Genomic DNA, 25,397 nt, shown 5'->3' on the forward strand with positions numbered 1-25,397 from the left:
CAAGGAAACATATTCACACTGAGTCACAGAAAAAATTGGGGTAGCTGAAAACATTTTTCCTCTGCCAGTGAGTCTATTAAGGACCTAACTCATTTATAACAGTAAAATGTTCTTGTAACTGCCATTTCATGAAGACACCTAATGTATCTAGTCAGGGTTCTCTAGACACAGAACAAGAAAGAGGTGTATAGATGGAGGAAGAGATTAATTATAAGGAAGAAGTTCACATGATTATGAAGGCTGACAAGTCCCAAGATCTTCAGTCAGCAAGCTGGAAACTCAGGAGAACTGATGGTGTGGTTCCAGTCTGAATACCAGCAGGAAGACCCAAGAAGAGCCAGTGTTCAAGTAAGAGTCTGAACACAGAAAGAAAAAAAAAACAAAACCTGATGCCTCAGCTCAAAGGCAGGCAGGAAGAAGGCTTTTTCTCTCATGCAGGAGGTTTAGCCTTTTGTTCTATCCAAGCCTTCAACTGATTGGATGAGGCCCATCCACATGGCTGGAGGCAATCTGCTTCATTCAATCTACCAATTCAAATGCCAGTCTCATCAATAAACACCCTCACTGACATCATCAGCAGCATCATCAGTAATGTTTGACCAAGTGTCTGGACACCTCAAGACCCAGTTAAGCCAACACATGTAGTCAACCATCACACCTGGCCAGGTACAATATGCAACAATTGCATAGGTTGGAGCTTAATATGTCAATAAAGCATTCCTTGAGCAAGGATGCTAAATGCTTTCTTTTTTCCTCCTTGATTTGCTTCTTCTCAGTACGCTGTTTTCTTTCCCTCTTCCTCGTGTAAGTAGTATACCACTCCATGCCATGCATTTTACAAGATACTCTTTCACACTGTCCCCATAAGAAATAAGATCTCATCAAAGTGGCAACAGCTTTGGGGAGGCCACCGAAGCCCAATCAGTTGCTCAGCATTGTCTGTTTAAAAATTCCATTTCCTCAGGCATCCCAGACTTGGTCAGTCTTGGGAATTGTAACTCACACAAACTACATTCAAGAGAGTTCTGTACAAACCAGGAAAAAATATCTCTTATTAATTATAGCATATAACTGCCAGAGGGTCCTCTAGCCAAAACATTCCTTCTTTGTAAATTATATCAGAAATCAAATAATAATCAAAATATTACTTACTTGAATATGAATTCAGAGTAAGTGGGGGTTGATTTAAACAAAATGTTCAATGGCATCATCAAAGAATAACTAATGCTACAATTTCAAGAATCAGCACCAGAAAGGACAAATCTCAGGAACAAATTTCTCTAGAATTCTCTGCCAAAGTGTACTTCATAGATTATCTGTTTTGTTCTTTCATATGCCAGACTGACCACCTCCCTTTTTTTATAACTTATTCCAACCTAGACAGTATATTAAAAAGCAGAGACATTACTTTGTCAACAAAGGTCTGTCTAGTCAAGGCTATGGTTTTTCCAGTGGTCATGTATGGATGTGAGAGTTGGACTATAAAGAAAGCTGAGTGCTGAAGAATTGATGCTTTTGAACTGTGGTGTTGGAGAAGACTCTTGAGAGTCCCTTGGACTGCAAGGAGATCCAACCAGTCCACCCTAAAGGAGATCAGTCCTGGGTGTTCATTGGAAGGACTGATGTCGAAGCTGAAACTTCAATACTTTGGCCACCTCATGCGAAGAGCTGACTCATTTGAAAAGACCCTGATGTTGTGAAAGATTGAAGGTAGGAGGAGAAGGGGACGAAAGAAGATGGGATGGTTGGATGGCATCACCGACTCAATGGACATGGGTTTGGGTGGGCTCCGGGAGTTAGTGATGGACAGGGAGGCCTGGCATGCTGCGGTTCATGGGGTTGCAGAGAGTCGAACACGACTGAACAACTGAACTGAACTGATTCCTTCTTTAAAAATATTTAACAGGTTACACCACAGTTCAAAAGCATCAATTATTCAGCATTCAGCTTTCTTTTTAGCCCAACCCTCATATCCATACATGACGACTGGAAAAACCATGTCTGACTAGACGGACCTTTGTTGGCAAAGCAAGATCTCTGCTTTTTAATATGTTGTCTAGGTTGGTCATAACTTTTCTTCCAAGGAGCAACTGTCTTTTAATTTCATGGCTTCAGTCACCATCTGCAGTGATTTTGGAGCCCCCCAAAATAAAGTCTCTCACTGTTTCCATTGCTTCCCCATCTATTTGCCATGAAGTGATGGGACTGGATGCCATGATCTTCGTTTTCTGAATGTTGAGTTTTAAGCCAACTTTTCCACTGTCCTCTTTCACTTTCATCAAGAGGCTCTTTAGTTCTTCTTCACTTTCTACCATAAGGGTGGTGTCATCTGCATATCTAAGGTTAGTGTTATTTCTCCCGGCAATCTTGATTACAGCTTGTGCTTCATCCAGCCAGGCATGTCGCATAACGTACTCTGCATATAAGTTAAATAAGCAGGGTGACAATATACACCTGACTTGGAACAAACCTGTTGTTCCATGTCCAGTTCTAACTGTTGCTTCCTGACCTGCATACAGATTTCTCAGGAGGCAGTTCAGGTGGTCTGATATTCCTATCTCTTTAAGTGGTGTTGCAGAAGACCCTTGAGAGTTCCTTGGACTGCAAGATCAAACCAGTCCATTCTAAAGGAAATCAGTCCTGAATATTCATAGGAAGGACTGATGCTGAAGCTGAAGCTCCAATACTTTGGCGACCTGATGCAAGAACTGACTCATTGGAAAAGACTCTGATGCTGGGAAAGATTGAAGGCAGGAAGAGAAGGGGACGGCAGAGGATGAAAATGGTTGGATGGCATCACCGACTCAGTAGACATGAGTTTGAGTAAACTCTGGGAGTTGGTAATGGACAGAAGGCCTGGCATGCTGCAGTCCATGGGGTTGCAAGGAGTTGAACACAACTGAGTGACTGAACTGAACTGAAAGAGAATCAAATACTATATAAAATGAGAAAGTGGGGTTTATCCCAGGAATACAAGATTATTTTAACATTTGAACACCAATCAATATCATTTAACACATTAACAGAATAAAGGGGGAAAATGATTACACAAAAGGATATTTCATGCCATTTCTTTTGCTATCAAAAAATGTAATGGTTTAAACCAGGAACCTTTTTTTTTTTACTACCACTGCTATTCTCAGCATTTCTCAATGTTATTTACAGCTCAGATTATTGGTATAACTAACATTGGGATGTTCTAATATCTTAAATGATGTTTGAGGGCTTCTAGAAAAATTTTGGAGGGAGTAACTTTTTTATTTCCACTAAACAATCCTCTAAACATTTTTCACTCCTTACCACTTATACAGTCATAGCCCTCCTGTGTTTCAACTTCTTAGAAATACAAAGAGTGACTGACTAACTGGGGTGTTAGATTACCCCATTTCAAATGTTAATTATGGTTTAAAACAGAAGGTTGCATTCTTTCTTAGATAAGATCATTCTTCAATGCCTTAAGCTAAAGGTGTTGGTAGATTTTTTAAATACAAACATCAAAACAGTGTAGGTAGAAAAAAAAATGGTCTGGGAAGGGGACATTGAATTTAAATGTAAATTCATCTACAGGAAAACACATACTGACCCACAAGACACAATGCTTTGGTAGAAACTGCCCTTTGGTGACAGACAGCCCAGGAAGGTAAATTTATACTTAATAAAAAGTTTTTTTTAATCACATTAGCCTTTATAAAGGGTTATAATCTCCAGCAGAATTCCCATTCTACAAATAATGTTAAATGAAGAATCACAAGGCACAGAGGCACCTAGCATTAGACCTCGTACCTCTGATACCATGCACTGCTACTTGAAGGATCTCTTAAGAGAAGGATCTCATTAGATTCCTGACGCTTCTTGGTTACTAAAATGCTGAGACCTCAGAACACATTTTGTTTTTCTTGTGGTTTTCAACAGAAAACCATGAGGTATAAAAAATTGCTTTTAACCTGCTGTGTTGATTTATTCAACAAATATTTGTTGAATGTTGCTTCATGCCGGGAACTGGCAAAGGTACCGGAGACACTGCAATGAGCAGGCATGACAGCTGGCCCAGGGAAACTTGAAGTATCAATAAAGGAGTTATGTTGGAACTTTCCATATGGTTCTTTCCTTCCTTCTTTCTTCTTTTCTTTCTTCCTCCCTTTTTTTTTTTTTATTCTTTCTCTAGCTAGCTAGCTAGCTATCATCATCTTTCTACCATAGTGTAATGACTAGCAGAACAAATTCTAGAGGTATAGGATTCATAAACCAGTTTCATGAAGAAAAAGAGTTTTAAAAGAAAGATAGATGGATAGAGGCCAGAAAAAATCATAAGCAGTTCTTCTATGTAAAGCAGAACTCTGATAAATATCACTGTTAATGCCCAGATTCACTCTCTAAGAGCAATTTTTTGGCCACAACTACACTGTTTTCTTCTTTAAGGAATGATTTTCACCATATTCTTACACAATAAACCTTAAATATTTTGTAAATCATTACATTCAACCATATTTTTTCTCCTCCCTAGTGAACTGTTTGCCCATGAAACAGTTTCACTTTCACTTTTTCAAAATGATAGTATTAAAAAAACAGAAGTGAAAGTATGAATCATAATATAATCAGGAGTTCATAGTGAGCTATCCATTTATAACTCAGAAAGCACAGGGTATTTCCAAATTGATGTCATTCATAGAAAGAATGCCATATGTTGTGGAAGAGTAAGAAAAATTACCTAGGCCAACTGGGGCATTTAGAAAGCATGTGGGATATTCCCAGTGAATTTTTTTTTTTTATCACAAAGATCAAGCTGTATTTCAAATACTTAAACTGACACTCTTCTTGGAAATAACACGCTGGATTCTGGGTTATATTTTTCAATTCTGATAATTTAGATGATGTACATTGAAATTTTACTTCAGAAGGCATATACCAATATAAGTAGCTTTTTAAAAATGGAAGTGTATTTGACTTACAATGTCTTACTGATTTCTGATATACAACAAAGTGATTCAGACATACATATGTGCATATATGTATATATATATATTCTTTTTCACTATAGGTTATTACAAGATTAGAAGATATTGAATATAGTTCCTTGTGCTCCAGTATAAATGTTTTTTATAATTCAATGTTTTCTTTTATTTTCTTTAAAAAGCTGTATAAATACTAAAATTACCATGAAATTCCTTGCAGTTGTTTTACTAATAGGATAAATTGTAGCCTCTGCTTAAATTATTAAGCTTGATTTTATTTTATTATCCTTTCAGCAGAGGAGAAATAAATATAAAGTTTATTTTTTCCACCTAAACAATTAAAATAGTATTTTTCTTTTCTCTCCACTCCATTGGGGTTTTTAAGAACTTAAAGAAGACTTTAGTATATATTAAATAAATTGGTGATATTATATAGAGGAAATTTTATCCAGAAAATACTTTCTTCTGGATTGTCTCCATTTGGTTGGAAAATACTTTAGGTGTGTTAGTTCTGCCATATTTGCTGCTATATTTGCTGATTGGTTAATTGTTTTGATCCAGATCCTGATCCCCAGTTATGAGGTCAGGCCTGTTTTATCCTTTTTCAATCAGTTGAATATCCCTGGTGTCCATAGTACCAGAGACTCCACAGAGGTCATCCCACTCACTGATTCAGGCAACTCTGCTAGTTTGCTCTTTGGTTTATGGGGCTCATCCATGAGCCCAGTGGTTTACCCACGGTGCTCAGTCTTGATTCCTGCTATGAACTGCTTTGCCAACCTTGAGCTTTCAGTGTGGCTGCAGGTAAATCTGCCAATTCGATGGGATGACCTCGTGTGATTGAGGAACAAATTTTAAAATGTATTAAATTCTTCCTCATTCCATATACAATAGAAAGTCCACATGGATTAGACTTAAAGGCTAAAAGCAACCCTCAAAAGTTTTAGAAGAAAATATAGGAGGCTATCTCATAACATTGAAGGAAGGAAAGATTTTTTTAAAATATTAAAAGTTTCATCAGTTGTAATGCATGTATGACTCTGGTGGGTGTTGATAATTGAGGAGGTTATGCATGTATGGAAGCAGGCACTAAATGGGATACCTGGGTACCTTCTGCCCAATTGTACTATGAAACTAAACTGCTCTGAAACAAAGGCTAATAAGAATCAAAAAAACCAACCCATTAAGTATAAACTAAAAGGTAAGTTTGATAACATGTTATTTTAAATATCATTCTTTATTTCATTTTTATTTTTACTGGTGTATAGTTGCTTTACAGTGCTGTGTTAGTTAGTTTCTACCATACAGCAAAGTGAATCAGTTATACGTGTACATATGTCCCCTCTTTTGGGGATTTCTTTCCCATTTAGGTCATCACAGAGCACTGAGTAGAGTTCCCTGTGCTATACAGTAGGTTCCCCTTAGTTATCTATTTTATACATAATATCAACAGTGTACATATGTCAACCCCAACCTCCCAATTCATCCCATTCCCTCTTTCCCCCTTTGGTATCCATAAATTTGTTCTCTATTATTCAAGTTTTAGAAGTCCCAGCCACAACAATCAGAGAAGAAAAAGAAACTTAAAAATCCAAACTGGCAGAGAAGAAGTAAAACTGTCACTGTTTGCAGATGACATCATATTGTACATAGAAAATCCTAAAGATGCCACCAGGAAACTGCTAGAACTAATCAATGAATTTAGTAAATTCACAGGATACAAAATTAATACACAGGAATCTCTTGCTTTCCTATACACTAATGATGAAAGATGAGGAAGAGAAATTAAGACTCTCATTTACCATTGCAACAAAAAGAATAAAACACTTAGGACTAAATCTACCTACAGAGGCAAAATATCTGTACACAGAAATACATATCATGATTTAGACACCATAAACTAAGTTAAAAGGCAACTAGAGACAGAGAAAATATTTATAAGGCATTTGAGAAATAATTGCAATCTAGAATATATAAAAATATTCTACGAATAAGAAAAAGACAAAAATCCCAGTAAAGAAATTAATATAAATTTTAGGTCACAGAAAAGAAGCTCTGTATGACCAATAAAGATATGAAAAAAAAGTTGTAACTTGCTATTAATAGAAACATGCAAATTTTAAAAAGGTACCCTTTCATGTCATCACACTGGAAAAAATTAAAGTTTGTCGATGACAAGTAGTGATGAAGAAGTAGGGGAGACAGGAACTTTCAAATTCTTAGTGTTAATTACTGATGATTAATGAGCTTTGAAGTTTTACAGTAGGGAGTTTTGTTTAAATTTAAGAAGAAAAAGATGAAGCGATTGAGAGAGCAAACTGCTGTAATACTGAAAGCTTTCTGCAATATCTAGCAAAGTTTGAAGGCTAAGATCCAGAAAATCAATTTCGGAAATATAAATTGCAAAAATCTCTTGTCCAGAGACACAACCATAATTCACTGTAACATTTTTTTGTAATTCCAAAATGTCTGTCATGGGGCAATGGATGCTTTTAGTTTCACTTGACCCAATACCAAGTATTCATTTCCTTCATGGACTCTTAGTGCTCGCTTCTTAACATAGTTGGCAACAAGGCACTGGCCCAATCTCCTTGCTCCCACAGACTCCTCCCTTCGTATCCTCCCTACACTTCCCTATTCCCATGGGAAGCACTCTCTAGCCTGGAAGTTTTTCCTCTCATCATATCGCTGGCGCAGACACTTCCTTGGTCAATGTCCATACATTCTCCTTCTTTTTGCCTTTTCTGGCCATCTTGCCTGATTTTGCCTTTGGATTTGAGTCACTGGCAATTAATAGCCAGAATCATTATCTTGCCTCACACTTCCCCAGGATCTGCTTGAATGAGGAGGAAAAGAGAGAGGAAAAGATACACACAGGGAGAAGAAAAAATGTGAATAACTTCAAATATTTTCCTAACTGTATTCTTCTCTGAGCAAATCTTTGAGCAGCCAAATCCACACACAAATTGGTGCCTAGCTCTATGGGTGGAATGAGGAGGGAAACACGGATATGGGGCAAATTTCTTGACTCATCTGGAAGTTTTTTACTCATACCTGGAAGAGATGTACCTTCATCCATCAACAACTTTATGCTGCCTTCATCCTCCCTGCCCTAGGAACTTGAGCGTTTTACTGGCAAGGGTAGACCTTCTCCCGAGGCGTGGTGAAGAGAGCTGCACTGGGCAACCTAAAGCCAACTAACTGTACAAGGGTGGGGGCTCTCAATAACTGCAAGAAATTTGGGTGATCCAGCCAGGCTCTTCCTTCTCAGGCAACACCCTTCTCCAAACCCCTGTGCTTCATGAGTAGGAGGAAGACCTCTGCTACCATTGAGGGAGGAGATAATGAGATCGGCTGCCACGTAGATGTCCAGCCCTCTTCTCACCCAGCATCCATCACCAGGCTATTGTTCCATCTTTTTTCTTTTACTCCATGTGTCTTCCCTTCTTGGTCAAGTTATGAAAAAACTTTTTTTATTTAGGAGATGTTTGAATCTGAGAGACCAAAGACTGCAAGATAGAGAAATCTACTAAAATAGAGGATTTTTTTTTCTTATTGTTATTTTATTTTTAACTGGAGGATAATCACTTGACAATGTCGTGCTTGTTTCTGCGGTACAACAATGTGAATCAGTCATACGTGTATATATACCCTCTCCCTCTTGAGCCTCCCTCCCACCCCCCCATCGCACTCCTCTAGGTCATCACAGAGCACTGCTATAAGCTCCCTGTGCTATACTGCTGCTTCCCACTAGCTATCTACTTTTCACATGGTTTTATATATATGTGTCACTGCTGCCCTATCAATTTGTCCCACCCTCTTCTTTCCCTATTGTGTCTATAAGTCTTTTCTCTACTTCTGCTCTGCAGATAGGCTCATCAGTACCATTTTTCTAGATTCCATATATATGTGTTCATATATGATATTTGGTTTTCTCTTTCTGATTTATTTTGCTCTGTATAACAGGCTCTAAGTTTTCACCTCGGTTCAACTGATTGAAATTAATTCCTTTCTATGGCTGAGTAGTACTCAATTGTGTGTACATACCATAACTTCTTTATCCATTCATCCATTGATGGACATCTGAGTAGCTTCCACATCCTGGTTATTGTAAATAGTGCTGCAATGGACATTGGCATACAAGTGTGTTTTTGAATTATGGCCTTCTCAGGATATGTGCCCAGTAGTGGGCTTGCTGGATCATATGGTCGTTTCATTCTTAGTTTTTTAAGGAATCTCCATACTGTTCTCCAGGATGGTTGTTGATAAAATGAATAAATGACTGAATGACAGGTAAATAATCCCCCATATCTCCCTTAGATAACAAATGTGAAGAACTGGGTGTATATTTGTCCAATTTTCTTTTTTGTTAATCACATAGTCTGGTGTTTTCTTGGCCGGGGGCGGGGGGGTGTTTTGTTTTACACTTCAGTTTGAAAGCTGTCACCATTTATTAACTGACTAGACTACCAGAATAATCAAAGTACACACCTTAGTTTATCCTTCTAATAAGCCTGTTGATTTGGTCTTTTCTGTTGCAAGTGTCTCTATCTTCTACACAGTGGATGACCTTTTACTTCATCCCACCTCATGGAAAAGATCATTTGAAGAATCAGTAGAAGTTGTTGGTTTCTTGAAAGCATTGTTCAACAGTATAGATCTCATGAATCAGATCCTCCATGCAGATGGTCCCAAATGTAACAAGAGAGCCAGCAACCAATGTGCTATCTGTCAGGGCAGTTTACGTGCAATATACAGTTCCATAATACTCAGCATGTTAACTGAAGCCTTGCTGATCTTCACAAAGGTACCATTGAAGATACGGTGAAGGCTAAGAAGCCACAACACTTTTCAGACCCTTGGGTCACACCAAGGATACTGATGCCAATGACAAATTCCAATATGGGTTCTGCAGATACAGAACCCAATATGGGTCCTGCCATCCTAGCCTTCTTGGATGTGTCAGTCTTGTGTGTCTGTCCATATTCCTTGTGATTGTACTTACTTTTCATAGATAAGATTCATCCTTGCCTTTCAAAGCATGTTTTGGGAAAACTTCTTTTTCAGGCACCTGATCTTTAGCTCTAAGAAATCCCTTCTCTTCTTTAAGGGTTTCTGACACAGCAGAAACCATCTTTCTTTTCTGCTGCACTTTCCATGGTTCCAGCTGGTAAAAAGGACTACGTAGCTTATTTTTTGATTTAGCTTTAGGTTATTATTCACTTTACTCTGAATTGGCTTTATTTAATTTCACTGTATATTGTGACCTTCCCTTCCATTTGGGATATTAATACATCCTAATATATCATTTTCCAATGTGTGTGTGTGTCTGCACCTGTGTGCAGTGATTTATTCAATTCCCTACTCATGGGCATTCAGATAGTTCATGGCTTGTTCACACTACAAACCATGCTGCAAATAGCATTATGTCCACATAGTCCTTATCTGGTGTAACTTTTTTAATGTAAAGTATAATTCAAGAACTAGAATTGCTATAAAACATATAATCATTTTAATTCAAATAATTGCTGCCAGGTTTATTTGCCAGAACAGTTGAGGAATTCACATTCCTGCCACCAAAGGAAGGGCACTTTCATATCCCTGAGTCTTTGCCAGCGACAGTTGCTGTTGCTTGTTGTAGAACATTTGTGAATCCAACAAGTGAAAAAACTCATATCTCCTTATAATTCATTTTCAGCATCCTAGGGTAGGGGGAAAGATGTACTTCCCAAGCAGAGAGAATTCTGCCTGAAATTCTTAGTTGCACCCATTGGTAGCTCTGTCTGCACCTGACCCTGGTAGAGACCTATGTTCCTCCTTACAGAGGTCTGAGAATGTTAGAAATAGCCAGTGTTTTCCTTAGTACTGTTTTCTTTCAGCTCAACAGGATTATGTCAATTGTTATTACAAGGAAAGGCCATCCACATACCAGTTTAAAAAGGAAAAGGTGTGTCCGCTGGCTAAAATAAATAAAGGCCACACATAGAAACAATTTTAGACCCCGAGAGTTACAATAGTACTGAGGAAGCTGGTAGGACAAAGTCAGGCTCAATGCTTGTAAACTCAGGGTGCATCCTAACCTTTTACAGCCTCACTTGGGAAATTAACCATAGAACAACCTTGAAAAGTTCTGATAGTGACATTTGTATTTTAAATAGGGTTTCAAAAATGTGTTAACTGTGATCTTTTGGCTATTCTTGATACCAATGATTTCAGAATTATTTATGACCAATGAAAGGGTGACCAAACATAAATTACAAGCACACTGATGGATAGACATACCTAATTTCATTTTACATTGAAACTGAGATGGACACAATTGCAAACTTTAACTCTTGCTTAATTTTAAATCAGAATCTTTGAGAAAGGATTCTTCAGAGGTTCCAAGTGATTCAGCTCCAATTAAAAACAGTCTTATCAAGAACAGTATGGAGGTTCCTTAAAAACTAAAGATAGAGTTACCGTATGATCCAGTAATTTCATGCCTAGGCATATATCCAGAAAAGCTCTAATTTGAAAAGATACATTTATCCTAACGTTTGAAGCAGCATTATTTACAATAGCCAAGGCGTAGGAGCAAGCTAAATGCCCATCAACAGATGAATGAATAAAGGAGTACATATATTCAATGGAATATTACTTGGCCATAAAAAGCATGAAAATGCCTTTTGCAGCAACATAGACAGACATAGAGATTATCACACTGAATGAAGTAAATCAGAGAAAGACAAATATCATATGATATCATTTATATGTGGAATCTAAGAAGATGATGCAAATGAAACTTATTTACAAAATAGAAATAGACTCACAGATATTGAAAACAAACTTATGGTTACCAAAGGGGAAGGAGAAGGAAGAGATAAATTAGCAATTTGGGATTAACAGATATGCACTACTATAAAACAGATAAAAAACAAAGACCTACCGTATAGCAAAAGGAACTGTATTCAACATCTTGTAATAGCCTATAATGGAAAAGAATCTGGAAAGGAATATACATTTAACTGAATCCTTGGAAGGAAAGTTATGACCAACCTAGACAGCATATTAAAAAGCAGAGACATTACTTTGTCAACAAAGTTCTGTCTAGTGAAGGCTATGGTTTTTCCAGTAGTCATGTATGGATGTGAGAGTCGAACTATAAAGAAAGCTTAGCGCAGAAGAATTGATGCTTTTGAACTGTGGTGTTGGAGAAGACTCTTGAGAGTCCCTTGGACTGCAAGGAGATCCAACCAGTCCATCCTAAAGGAGATCAGTCCTGAATATTCATTGGAAGGACTGATGTTGGCCACCTGATGCAAAGAGCTGACTCCTTTGAAAAGACCCTGATGTTGGGAAAGACTGAGGGCAGGAGGAGAAGGGGACGACAGAGGATGAGATGGTTGGATGGCATCACCGACTCAATGGACATGAGTTTCGGTAAACTCCAGGAGTTGGTGATGGACAGGGAGGCCTGGCGTGCTGCGGTTCATGGGGGTGGCAAGGAGTCGGACACGACTAAGTAACTGAACTGAATATATATTATACTGATGTGTGTGTGTGTGTGTGTGTGTGTGTGTGTGTGTGTGTACTATATATATAAAACTGAATCATTTTGCTGTACTTCTGAAACACTGCAAATCTACTATCCTTCAATTTAAGAAAAACAGTCCTATCAGTTGATGCGGCAGTGAGTTAACTTTTTAAGGATGTTAAAATCATCTAAGCATTCCAAACCATGGTGATCATATATTGAGGGAGAAAAAAGATTGAAGAGAAATTATCCCGTAAGGATCACCTTTGCCACAGTCACTGAAACAAGCAAAATTCCCGGCAAAAGATCCTAAGGCAGCTCAGAAATAAAATGCTCTGCCTAAAACATAATATAGTTGCTTGTGGCTCAATGGGCAATACTTGCTATATCAGTGATCAGAGCAGAAAATAATGGATGGCTACTATGTAAAATATGTATATACTAATGAGTTAAGATAGATTGATGGGAAATGCAGTGTAGAGAGACATTTTCAATCAATTATCTAATGCACATTTCTATTTGCTTCTTACATGGTATTATGAGGTTTGTGGGTGTACACATCAATTTCACCCATTAGACTGTAAGTTTATAGGCAGAAGACTCTTTTATTCATCTTTATGACGCTCCAAATCTAACACTGTGCCAGGTACAGAGTACATGCTCTGTAAAGGTTGATTGCAGAAACGGAAACATGGTGCAGAATACTAAACTACTGGAAATATTGCTATAGTTAGATCTGGTGCTATATTGGGGCTATGGAGTGAATTGTGTCCCCCTCAAATTCATAAGTCCTAACCCCTTATGTGATTGTTTTTGGCAGTGGGGCTTCTAGGAGGTCGTTGCTGTTTTTCAATCTCCCAGTCATGTCTGACTCTTTGCGACCCCTGCAGTTCGCCAGGCCTCCCTGTCCCTCATCATTTCCTGAAGTTTGCCCAAGTTCACGTTCATTGCATCGGTGATGCTGTCCAGCCATCTCATCCTCTGCCACCCTCTTGTCCTTCTGCCCTCAATCTTTCCCAGCATCAGCGACTTTTCCAATGTGTCATCTGTTCACAGCAGATGACCAAAATACTAGAGCTTCAGTTTTAGCATCAGTCCTTCTGGTGAATAGTCAGGGTTGATCTCCCTTAATATTGACTGGTTTGATCTCCTTGCTGTCCAAGGGACTTTCAGGAGTCTTCTCCAGCACCACAGTTCAAAGGCATCAATTCTTTGGCATTCTGCCTTCTTTAGAGTCCAGCTCTCACAACCATGTGTGACTGCTGAATTAAATGAGGTCATAAGAATAGAGTCCTGATATGATAGGGTTGGGTTTCCCAGCTGTCATTAGTGGTAAAGAACCTGCCTGCCAATGAAGGAGATGTAAGACACATGAGTTTAGTCCCTGGGTCAGGAAGATCCCCTGGAGAAGGGCATGGCAACCCACTCCAGTATTCTTGCCTAGAGAACCCCTTGGACAGAGGAGCCAGAGAGGCTATAGTCTATGGGGTAACAAAGAGTCAAACACAGCTGAAGCGACTTAGCAGGTACACATGAAAGGATTAGTGGCCCTTTAAGAGGAAAAGAGAAATCTCTCCCTAGGAATGCACCAAGGAAAGTTATGTGAGCACATATCTACAAGCTCTCTCTTCAGAACAGACTTGACCCACACTTTATCCTTGAACTTCGAATTGTGAGAAAACAGATTTCTGTTGTCTAAGCCACCGAGTCTATTGCATTTTGTGTGGACAACCAATAACCCAAACTTTTGGTGCTTTCGACTGGTTTCACGATAATAAAGAAAACCAAAGAAAAGTGGTTTTTAAAGCCACTGTAATTATCCAAGAAAGAATTTTAGCACAATATTTGACATTCATGAATTTAAGAATGACCCAAAAGCGTGAGAATGCTTTGCAAAAAATTAAAATGTGAGTTGTAAATTACTTTTAACACAAAAAGATTTTCTTCTATATAGAAATTTTTATTCAGCCTACATCTCATTTGACAGAAGATTCTAAGCTGAACTCTTTAAGTTGAATTAACATTGATAAAGATTGAGAACCATTTGACCTAATACAAATTCTCTGTTATTTTCTTAGATTTCACCAAGATTGGTAGCAAATTGCATGTGTTACTTTTAAAATATAATCACAATGTATTTTCTAAATTAGAGAAAGGAAACAGTGCGTTTTAGGAAACATAAGATCCCACATAAAGAGAAATATTTATTTCTCATATTTGTCTCATGATATTACGTATTTTTATGTAGAGTTTCTCATCAGAAATTTGCAAACCAAGCTTAGTAAGATAGCAATTTGCAATTTCACCCTCACTATATATTCCTTGAAAGAAAGTTGCATGGTGTTAGAAAGTGTTCTAGTTTCATTCTTTTACAAGTGGTTGACCAGTTTTCCCAGCACCACTTGTTAAAGAGATTGTCTTTTCTCCATTGTATATTCTTGCTTCCTTTGTCAAAGATAAGGTGTCCATAGGTGCATGGATTTATCTCTGGGCTTTCTACTTTGTTCCATTGTTCTATATTTCTGTCCTTGTGCCAGTACCATACTGTCTTGATGACTGTGGCTTTCTAGTAGAGCCTGAAGTCAGGCAGGTTGATTCCTCCAGTTCCATTCTTCTTTCTCAAGATTGCTTTGGCTATTTGAGGTTTTTTGTATTTCCATACAAATTGTGAAATTATTTGTTCTAGTTCTCTGAAGAATACCGTTGGTAGCTTGATAAGGATTGCATTGAATCTTAGATTGCTTTGGGTAGTATACTCATTTTCACTATATTGATTTTTCCAATCACAAAAATAAACTCAAAATGGATTAAAGATCTAAACCAAGACCAGAAACTATAAAACTAGAGGAAAACATAGGCAAAACACTCTCTGACATAAACCACAGCAGGATCCTCTATGACCCACCTCCCAGAATATTGGAAATAAAAGCAAAAATAAACAAATGGGACCTAATTAAAATTAAAAGCTTTTGCACAACAAAGGAAACTATAAGCAAGGTGAAAAGAGAGCCTTCAGAATGGGAGAAAATAATAGCAAATGAAGCAATGGACAAACAATTAATCTCAAAAATATACAAGCAACTCCTGCAGCTCAATTCCAGAAAAATAAATGACCCAATCAAAAAGTGGGCCAAAGAACTAAACAGACACTTCTCCAAAGAAGACATACAGATGGCTAACAAACACAAGAAAAGATGCTCAACATCACTCATTATCAGAGAAATGCAAATCAAAACCACAATGAGGTACCATTTCACACCGGTCAGAATGGCTGCTATCCAAAAGACTACAATGCTGGAGAGGGTGTGGAGAAAAGGGAACCCTCTTACACTGTTGGTGGGAATGCAAACTAGTACAGCCACTATGGAGAACAGTGTGGAGATTCCTCAAAAAACTGGAAATAGAACTGCCATATGACCCAGCAATCCTACTGCTGGGCATACACACCGAGGAAACCAGAATTGAAAGAGACACGTGTACCCCAATGTTCATTGCAGCACTGTTATAATAGCCAGGACATGGAAGCAACCTAGATGTCCATGAGCAGACGAATGGATAAGGAAGCTGTGGTACATATACACAATGGAATATTACTCGGCCATTAAAAAGAATACGTTCGAATCAGTTCTAATGAGGTGGATGAAACTGGAGCCTATTATACAGAGTGAAGTAAGCCAGAAAGAAAAACACCAAAACAGTATACTGACACATATATATGGTATTTAGTTAATCGGTAAAGATAACCCTGTATGCGAGACATCAAAAGAGACACAGATAAATAGAACAGTATTATGGACTCTATGGGAGAGGGCGAGGGCGAGATGATATGGGAGAATGGCATTGAAGTATGTAAATTATCATATGTGAAACGAATCGCCAGTCCAGGTTCGACACATGATACAGGCTGCTCAGGGCTGATGCACCGGGATGACCCGGAGGGATGGGATGGGGAGGGAGGTGGGAGGGGGGTTCTGGAAGGGGAAAACACGTACACCCATGGTGGATTCATGTCAATGTATGGCAAAACAATTACAATACTGTAAAGTTAACAAATAGATAAATAAGCTAATTTAAAGCCTTAAAAAAAAAAAAAAGAAAGTTGCAAGGGAATAACTAAGAAATGTGACACATGCTTTACACATTTACCATTATTATGTCCAAAATGAGCATACCAATGCAGATTTAGAAATCCAGATCGAAGTTACTTTCTCACTTCGGTGTCTTTTAAAGCAGTAAATGGAAGGATGTTCTAAGCCATGATCACGAAGGTACTTGACACCTTTGTAACCATGCAAGCAATTGAAGAAGGTCAGTGATTTGGTTCTTTTGAAGATAACAATTTTTTCTTTGCTTTGCTTTTTTCCTTCAGAATTTGGATTTGCCCCCAGAGAGTTGCTGGCTTAAATATGCCACTAATTTCTAGGGCATCTTGACATATTTGCCATCACCATCTCTCCAACAACTTTAAGAATTGTCACAGTAGTATGTGAACTTTTGAAAACTAAAAAGCTCAAAAGTGTATCCTCTTATCCTTTCTATGCCTGTTTATTGACATTTATGAACCTCATGAATTGAATTTGCAATTTTTTCCTTTGGCAAAAAGAAATAGATTTTCCATGCTGTGTAGAATTGCACCATACAGAGAATGTTTGTAACTAAGTCAACATATATTGTTTCTAGGCACCAGCAAGGAAATCACTTTGTTATACCCATATTATAATCACCAGAGTAATTGGACCAAAATGACTCATTGGAGAGCTCAGTGCTGCAAACAGTGCTAAGATGAGTGCCCAGTGCTAAGTGGATGTCTCTTTGAGAGGTCATAAGTGACTCTCTTCCAAAACACAAAAGCATCAACTAGGACAATGTGTTGGATCAAGAGAAAAAACAATGTGGAAAGCTTAGAAGAAAAACCTAAGTAAGCCCTATCTTCCTCCCTGAGAATGCTCATGGGGGCCAACTAAATTCCCTGAGTCTTAGAAGAGGCACAGGAAACTGGTCCCCACAACATCTTGTCCTGCCTGATCTGGAAGGCTAGAAGAATTACCAGTTGCTGCCTTTCAGGGCTAGAGCTACCAGTGTGAGAATGACCAGAGAACATTCGCAAGAGACCGGTGGATGTGAAAAGGAAAACTCTTTCTCCCTGCTCTCTGCTATCAATATAGTTTCCGACATTGTTTTATTTATTCAGCCAGTACTGATTATTGCATTCTGTGGATGAGATACAGAAAAGGCTACAACACTGATCAGGCACACGGAATTCCTGTCTCTGCACAGCTTAATATCTGATGAGGAGCTAGATTCCACACTAACTTACCTTTACGCCTTTTTTTGCTGCCTCCTTTGCTGGTTCTTCCTTATCTCCTGCCATCTAGATTCTGGATGTCTTTCCACCTACATCTAAGTGGATATCACATGTGAAAAAAGATAAGAGAGTAGTTGGAGGAGTAGCATAAGAGCAAGATAAGAATATGTCTAAAGTGACACAGGGCTTCCCTGGGACTCAGTGGTAAAGAATCCACCTGCCAATGCAGGAGATGAGGGTTCAATCCCTAGGTCTAGAAGATTCCCTGGGGAAGGAAATGACAACCCACTCCCGTATTCTTGCTTTGGAAATCCCATGGACAGAGGAGCCTGGCAGGTTAGAGTCCATAGGGTCATGAAGAGTCAGACATGACTTAGTAACTAAAGAACTACACCAAAGTGACACAAAAGAGAGATTTTGGCAAAGAAAGGATGGGTGAGTAGCTTGGTTAATAGGGTTGATTGGTTCAAAGTGTTAAAGAGTATGAGAACTGAGAAAATGTCTATTGGATCCAGGGAATAGTAAGTTGCTGGGGGGTTCGAAAAAAGCTATGTAAACATGATGGGGACAGGATATAAATTAGAACAAATATTAAAACATACTGGTGCTGATGATGCATGCATGTGCATGCTAAGTCACTTCAGTCATGTCCAACAGTTTGCGACCCCATGGACTGTAGCCTGCCAGGCTCCTCTGTCCATGGGGATTCTCCAGGCAAGAATACTGGAGTGGGTTGCCATGCCTTCCTCCAGGGGATCTTCCTGGCTCAGGGATCAAACTCGTGTCTCCTATGGCTCGGGCATTGCAGGAGGATTCTTTAGCACTGAGCCACCAGGTGCTGATGAAGTGGACATTTAAGAGGTTCATTGGTAAAAGGGAAAAAGAAATAGTGAGATTGGGTTTCTCAGATAGAAATTAGTCATATTTGTAAGTGATGGTGAAATTAGAGTGGTTGAACATATTAAAGAGCTGGATAAAGACAGAAGAAGTGATACTTAATGAAGCATGAGTCCAGAGGAGATGAGAAAACTTGGAATTAACAGCATGAGTGTTCCATTTTGTAGAAGAAGGATGTATCATTCTCTAAAACTGAGTGGGCAGGAAGGAATAAGAGATAATCAGTGTAATACAGATGGCCAAGATAGTCAACACTGTTACTTATTAGAGAAATGCAAATCAAAACTACAATGAGGTATCACATCACACTAGTTAGAGTGTGTGTGTGTGTGTGTGTGTGTGTGTGTGTGTGTGTGTGTTAGTCGCTCAGTAGTGTCCAACTCTGTGTGACCCCATGCGCTGTAGCTCTCCAGGTGCTTTTGTTCATGGGATTTTCCAGGCAAGAATACTGGAATGGGTTGCCATTTTCTTCTCCAGGAGCTCTTCCCAAGCCAGGGATCGAACCTGGGTCTCCCACATTGCAGGCAGACTCTTTACCATCTGAGCCACCAGGAAAGCTCCTACTTAGAGTAGCCATCCTCAAAAATTCTGCAAACAATAAATGCTGAAGAGTGTGTGGAGAAAAGGGAACACTTCTAAACTATTGGTGAGAATATAAATCGGCATAGTCACTATGAAGAACAGTGTGGAGGCTCCTTGAACAACAAAAAACAGAGCTGCCACATGACCCAGAAATCCCTCTCCTGGGCATATGTCTGGAGAAAAACATGGTTCGAAAGGATACATACACCCCAATGTTCATTGCAGCCCTGTTTACAATAGCTAAGATACGGAAGCAACCTAAATGTCCATTGACAGAGGAATGGATAAAGAGGATGTGGTAATATTCCGTTACTATTCAGCCATCAAAAAGAATGAAATCATGCCATTTGCAGCAACATGGATGGACCTACAGAGTGTCATATTGACTGAAGTGAGTCAGACACAGAAGGAGAAATACTGTATGACATGCCTTATATGTGGAATCTAAAAAGAAACGATGCAAATGAACTTATTTACAAAATATAAAAAGACCCACAGACTTAGAGAATGAACCTACAGTTACCATGGGGAGAGGGTAGGGGGGAGACATAGACTAGGAGTTTAGGATGGCCATGTATACATTTCTATATTTTAAGTAGATAACCAAAAAAGACCTACTGTAAAAAAGAAAAAAAAAAATTTTAAGTACTCAGGGGAAAAAAAGAGATATGCAGTGTGGTCACATGATAAATTTGAAGATGAGTCTTTAAACAATACTTTGTGTATGTGTGCTCAGTCACTCAGTCGTGTCTGACTCTTTTCAGCCCTTACATGTAGTTTAATCTGAAAAATATTTACATAAAGAAGAGTTTTTTTAAATGAAACAGTTGGTCATGATTTTTCTCTTCACTGTAACACTTGGAAAGAGGCACTCCTTCCTCTAGTCTCAGAGCCAGGTGTCCACAGACTGAAGCCAGATCTTTATGGTGTACTTTGTTATTCTGTTCCAAATAAATTCCCAGAACATCAGCACATGTTCAGCTAAATATGATATGAAAACACATTGCAAATACAGAAATGTTATTTTTGGATTATCCATGGATTTTGGTCTATTTATACCTCCATATTGCCCAATGATGGCAACTATTCATGTTATGATAATAAAATATACTCTTAAGTAACTATTATAAGAACTTAACTTCTTAAGTTCTATTATAACTTACCCTGCAAATAGCAAAGACTTGCCATCAAAAGAAGAAACAAAGCAGAAATGTTGTGCAATTTAGGCTTCATTTCTTCAATTTCCTGAGAAAATCTGACTCTCCCATTCTCTTTCATTCAGCTTTCCCTTATGTATAGACACAAGAATAAAATAAGAGATTCTTATATTGTGAGACAATTATTACTAAATATCAGTGAATCATAATGGTGATTATATAAAGTAGGCACAACTTTAATACCACCCAAGGTTACTTTCTATCCACTTAATGAGAGGAAAGCACTAGCATTCTTTTAACTTTGTAAATTATTTACCTTTTGTTCTTTAATTTGTATTATATGAAACTACTGCAATTCCCCCCAAAGTGAAACTTAGTCTTCAAAAATAAAGAGATTTTCTTCCATCAAAAGATACATCAAAACAAAAAGTCAACGTCAAGTTATTCTCTCAATCCAAGTGTACTTCTGGCCAGGACTATATGATTCTGCCCTTAACTACAAAATAGATATTCCAAAATGTTTTTATTTTTAAAAAGTCAGGGTGTGAAAAAATAGATGTATCAAGATTGGCAAAATAGTGATCATTGTTGAAGTTGGATGATCAGTACATGTGTTTCTGTCCACTCTTCACTCTACTTTTGAATATGTTTGAATATGTTCATTTATAAGTAAATAATGTAAGTAGTGGGCTTCCCAGGTGGCACAGTGGTAAAGAATCTGCCTGCCAATGCAGGAGATGTGGGTTCAATCCCTCATCAGGAAGATCCCCTTGGAGTAGGAAATGGCAACCCACTCCAGTATTCTTGCCTGGAAAATTCCATGAACAGAGGAGCCTGATGGGCTACAGTCCATGGGTTCACAGAGTCCATGGCAACACACATTTCACATGGCAGTTTCACATTTCAGTATAAATAGTAAATAATTCTTATCATAGATATTTGTGAAGACTTTTCCTCAGTTCCAATAGACAAAAAGGTCATAATCCTTCTTTAGAATTGCAGAATGCAGTAAACGAACCAAATAGTAGAGGCCTTGTATAGTATGATAGGCAGAACGGGCCCCCAACAGGCCGGCACTCTAACTAGAGTATTTTCTAGAGCAAATACTAGAGTATCTAACTAATGTATTTACTAGAAACAGTAAATACGTTACCTAATATGATGGTTCTTTTTCATATGTCACTTTGACTGGTCATGGAGTGTCCAGATTAAACATTATTTTCTTGTATGTAAAGGGATGAGATTAGCCTTTGAATGGATGGACTCAGTAAAGTAGATTCCCTCCCCAACATGGGTGGGCATCATGTAATCCATTGAGGGCTGGAATAAAACAAATGGTAGAGGAAGAAGGAATTTGCTTCTTTTTTCTGCTTCACTTATTGATGCTATAGGACTGGGATTTACACCATCAGCTTTCTTGGTTTTGAGGATTCTGGTGTATATATACATATATGTGGATAAAAATACAGATATAGATATAGATATTGAAGCTGAAGCTCCAATACTTTGGGCATTTGATGCAAGGAGCTGATTCATTGGAAAAGACCCTGATGCTGGGAAAGATTGAAGGCAAAAGGAGAAGGGGGGTGACAGAGTATGAGATGGTTAGATGGCATCACTGACTCAATGGATATGAATTTGAACAAACTCCGGGAGACAGTGGAGGACAGAGGAGCCTAGCATGATGTAGTCCATGGGGTAGCAAAGAGCAAAGAGCTGGACTTGACTTAGTAACTGAGTAACAATAATATATATAGATATAGATAGATATAGATATATTATATATATATATACACTTAGATATCTAGATATATATATATATCCTACTGCTTTTTTCTCTGAAGAATACTAACACACTTTATATGGCAAAAGGGGGTTTGCAACTCTAATTAAACTTGCAGATCTAAAACAGGGAGATTAGCCTGGCTTTTCCTATCTAAGCAAGTCTAATCTAATCACATGAGCCCTTAAAAGCAGAGAACTTTCTGGAGGAAGAAGAGATGGAGCAAGAAAAGTCAAAGAGATTCAAAGCATGAAGAGGACTTGACAGGAAGTTGCTGTCTTAAAGATGGAGAGTCAACGTGAGGAGGAATTCAGGCGGTCTTAAGGATCTGAGAGAGACTCCTGGCCGACAGCCAGCAAGGAAACAGAGACCTCAGGCCTGCAGCCCAAATAACTGAATTCTGTCAACAGCTTGGATGAGCTTGGAAACCGACTCACCCTCAGAGCCTCCAGATAAGAGACTAGCTTGCCAACAACTTGATCTCAGCCTGTGACACCCAGGCCAGAGGAACCAGCTGAGCTCACCAGACTCCTGACCTATAGAACTGTGAGATCATAAATTTATGTTGTGTTAAGTGGCTAAATCTGTAATAATTTTAAGGTTGTAACAAATTGTGCATGCTCAGTCACTAAGCTGTGTCTGACTCTTTGGCAACCCCATGGACTGTAGCCCGCCAGGCTTCTCTGTTCATGGGATTTCCCAGGCAAGAATACTGGAGTGGGTTGCCGTTTCTTCTCCAGGGGATCTTTCTGATGCAAAGATCAAACCCATATCTCCTGCAGCTCCTGGCAGATGAATTCTTTACCACTGAACCACCTGGGAAGCAGGTTAAAAATACATTTTGTGTATGTTAATCACAAAGTCATGTCCAGCTCTTTGCAACCCCATGGACCGAAGCCTACCAGGCTTCTCTGTCCATGGAATTCTCCAGGCAAGAATACTGGAATGAGTAGGCATTTTCTTCTTTAGGGGATCTTCCCAACCCAGGGATTGGTTCCAGGTCTGCTGCATTACAGGTGGATTCTCAACCATCTGAACCACCAAGGAAGCCCAACAAATATATCCTCCTTAACATAAAAAAGACCCAATTGCTAACAACACTGTAAAAAACTTATTCCTAACACAAAAAGTAAGAGAAATAATTTTATTTTGCTTGTAATATTGGGAAAATGTGTAAAAATAAATTGTGGTTGAGACATGTGTTGCATCACGTGTGATGAGCTCTTGATAGTCATAAAAGTTGATCCAAAGTTTTGGAAAACTAATTTGTGATATGTTTAAGAAATCAGGATATCATGTTTGACCTTTGACCTAAAATTCCACATCTATTTTTTAAGGAAATAATTCCAGTAGTATTTCTTAACTTTGATCCAGTAATTCTACCTCCATATACTAAGAAAATAATTTTAGATGCATTTTTCATGAAAATACATATTAAAATATGAAGAAAATTAATCTGTAAAGATGGTAGTCATTAAGATATTACAGCATGTAATAGAAAAATTGGTAACAATATAAAGATTCATCAAAAGAGACTGGTAAGTTAGGGTATACCCACAGATGGAGATGGAAATGGCAACCCACTTCATTGTTCTTGCCTGGAGAATTCCATGGACAGAGGAACCTGGCAGGCTACAGTCCATAAGGTCTCAAAGAGTCGGACACAACTGAAGCGATGTAGCACATTTGCACACCCACATAATGAACTGCTGTAAACTCAGTTGAAATCGTATGATATATTTTAAAGGAAAAAAATTGGGTAACAAAAAATACCAATAAATTAAAGTGTCAGAAAGTATATGCACCAATTTTAGGTTTTTTCTCCTGGTCTGCACCTTTTGATTTCTCTTTTATGATAGTAGGTTTACTAATAAACAAATGAAATTTTGCTTTTTAATAAAGCAAAATTATTTTTATATTTTTATATTTTTATTATTATAAAGTTTACATTTTTGTGCTTGTTTATCAATTTCCAGAAAGTTATTTACTCAGTTAGGACAAAATGATTATATGTATTTCAAAACAAATGACAAAATATTTATTCTTTATTTGGAGCAGAAAACTATGACAAAATGTCCTCCTATTCTTCATGGTGATCATGGCTGTCAAATAAGAAAATTTATCTTATAGTTTTATAACGTGATAAAATTTATGAGATAAAATTTATCACTAGTTTTACTACATCCAAAATGTTACCTACTACTCTTCTACTACAACTGCAGCCTTTCCTTTTGTTTAAAATATATACCAAATTCTATTGATTAGACTCATTCATCTAAATCTAAATTTTATGCAGTTTAAGAGTTTGCATTGAACTTATATAAAGTAAGAAATGCTCTCCTTCGTCCAATCCTCATCTCTTCCTGCATCACCACAGAAATGGTATCTGAAAGTTTTGTGTCCAAACATTGACTGGAAGGTGAAATATGTTTCTACTGAGGCTGAACATAAAGCTTGTGGTAAACTTTGGCCTCAAGAAAAAAAGGAAGTGAAAAATTAGTTTTTAGAGATAAGTACTTGTCTGAGACAAATATGAAAGACACATTTAAGGAGATTTTTCTCAATTTCAACCTTCAGTTCTTGTATTGACTGTCTAGGAAGATGTTTTAAATCAAAAGATGATGTTTGAAATATATTGCATACCATTGCTAAGTACCTAATTTTGATTAAAATATGGTAGGTAAAAATTGGGGTTGATTCTTAAATATTTTTTTCAATCCTTTTCCGCTTGATGGATTTGAACTGTGGTGTTGGAGAAGACTCTTGAGAGTCCATTGGACTGCAAGGAGATTCAACCAGTCCATCCTAAAGGAAATCAGTCCTGAATATTCATTGGAAGGACTGATGCTGAAGCTGAAGCTCCAACACTTTGGCTACCTGATGCGGGGAACTGACTCACTGGAAAAGACCCTGATGATGGGAAAAATTGAAGGCAGAAGGAGAAGGGGATGATGGAGGATGAGATGGTTGCATTGCATCACCAACTCAGTGGATATGAATTTGAGCAAGCTTCAGGAGATGGTGAAGGACAGGGAAGCCTGGCATGCTGCAATCCATGGGGTCATGAAGAGCCAAACATGACTGAGTGACTGAGCAACAATTTCCATTTAACCCAGTGGTATGTTGGAGAGTTTATTATGCACATTTTCAAATTGATGGCTTTAAACCAGAGTGCTACAAATCAAGACTTATCTTTCAGGACTTC

The 25,397-nt window shown here is 38.1% G+C and overlaps 1 long non-coding RNA gene across 1 annotated transcript in view; it reads right to left on the reverse strand.

Moving 5' to 3' along the window:
- LOC145532421 (uncharacterized) overlaps positions 1-25,397 on the reverse strand; it is a 93,536-nt gene that overhangs the window by 11,842 nt on the left and 56,297 nt on the right. The window contains exons 7-8 of the long non-coding RNA XR_014073223.1: positions 20,416-20,540; positions 17,786-17,868 (exon numbers count right to left, since the gene is read on the reverse strand). This is a non-coding gene — a long non-coding RNA (uncharacterized LOC145532421). The remainder of the gene's footprint in view (positions 1-17,785; positions 17,869-20,415; positions 20,541-25,397) is intronic.

This window comes from Giraffa tippelskirchi, chromosome 2, assembly GCF_054371585.1.
Source record: "Giraffa tippelskirchi isolate mGirTip1 chromosome 2, T2T-mGirTip1v1.2.pri, whole genome shotgun sequence".
Classification (NCBI taxonomy): Eukaryota; Metazoa; Chordata; class Mammalia; order Artiodactyla; family Giraffidae; genus Giraffa; species Giraffa tippelskirchi.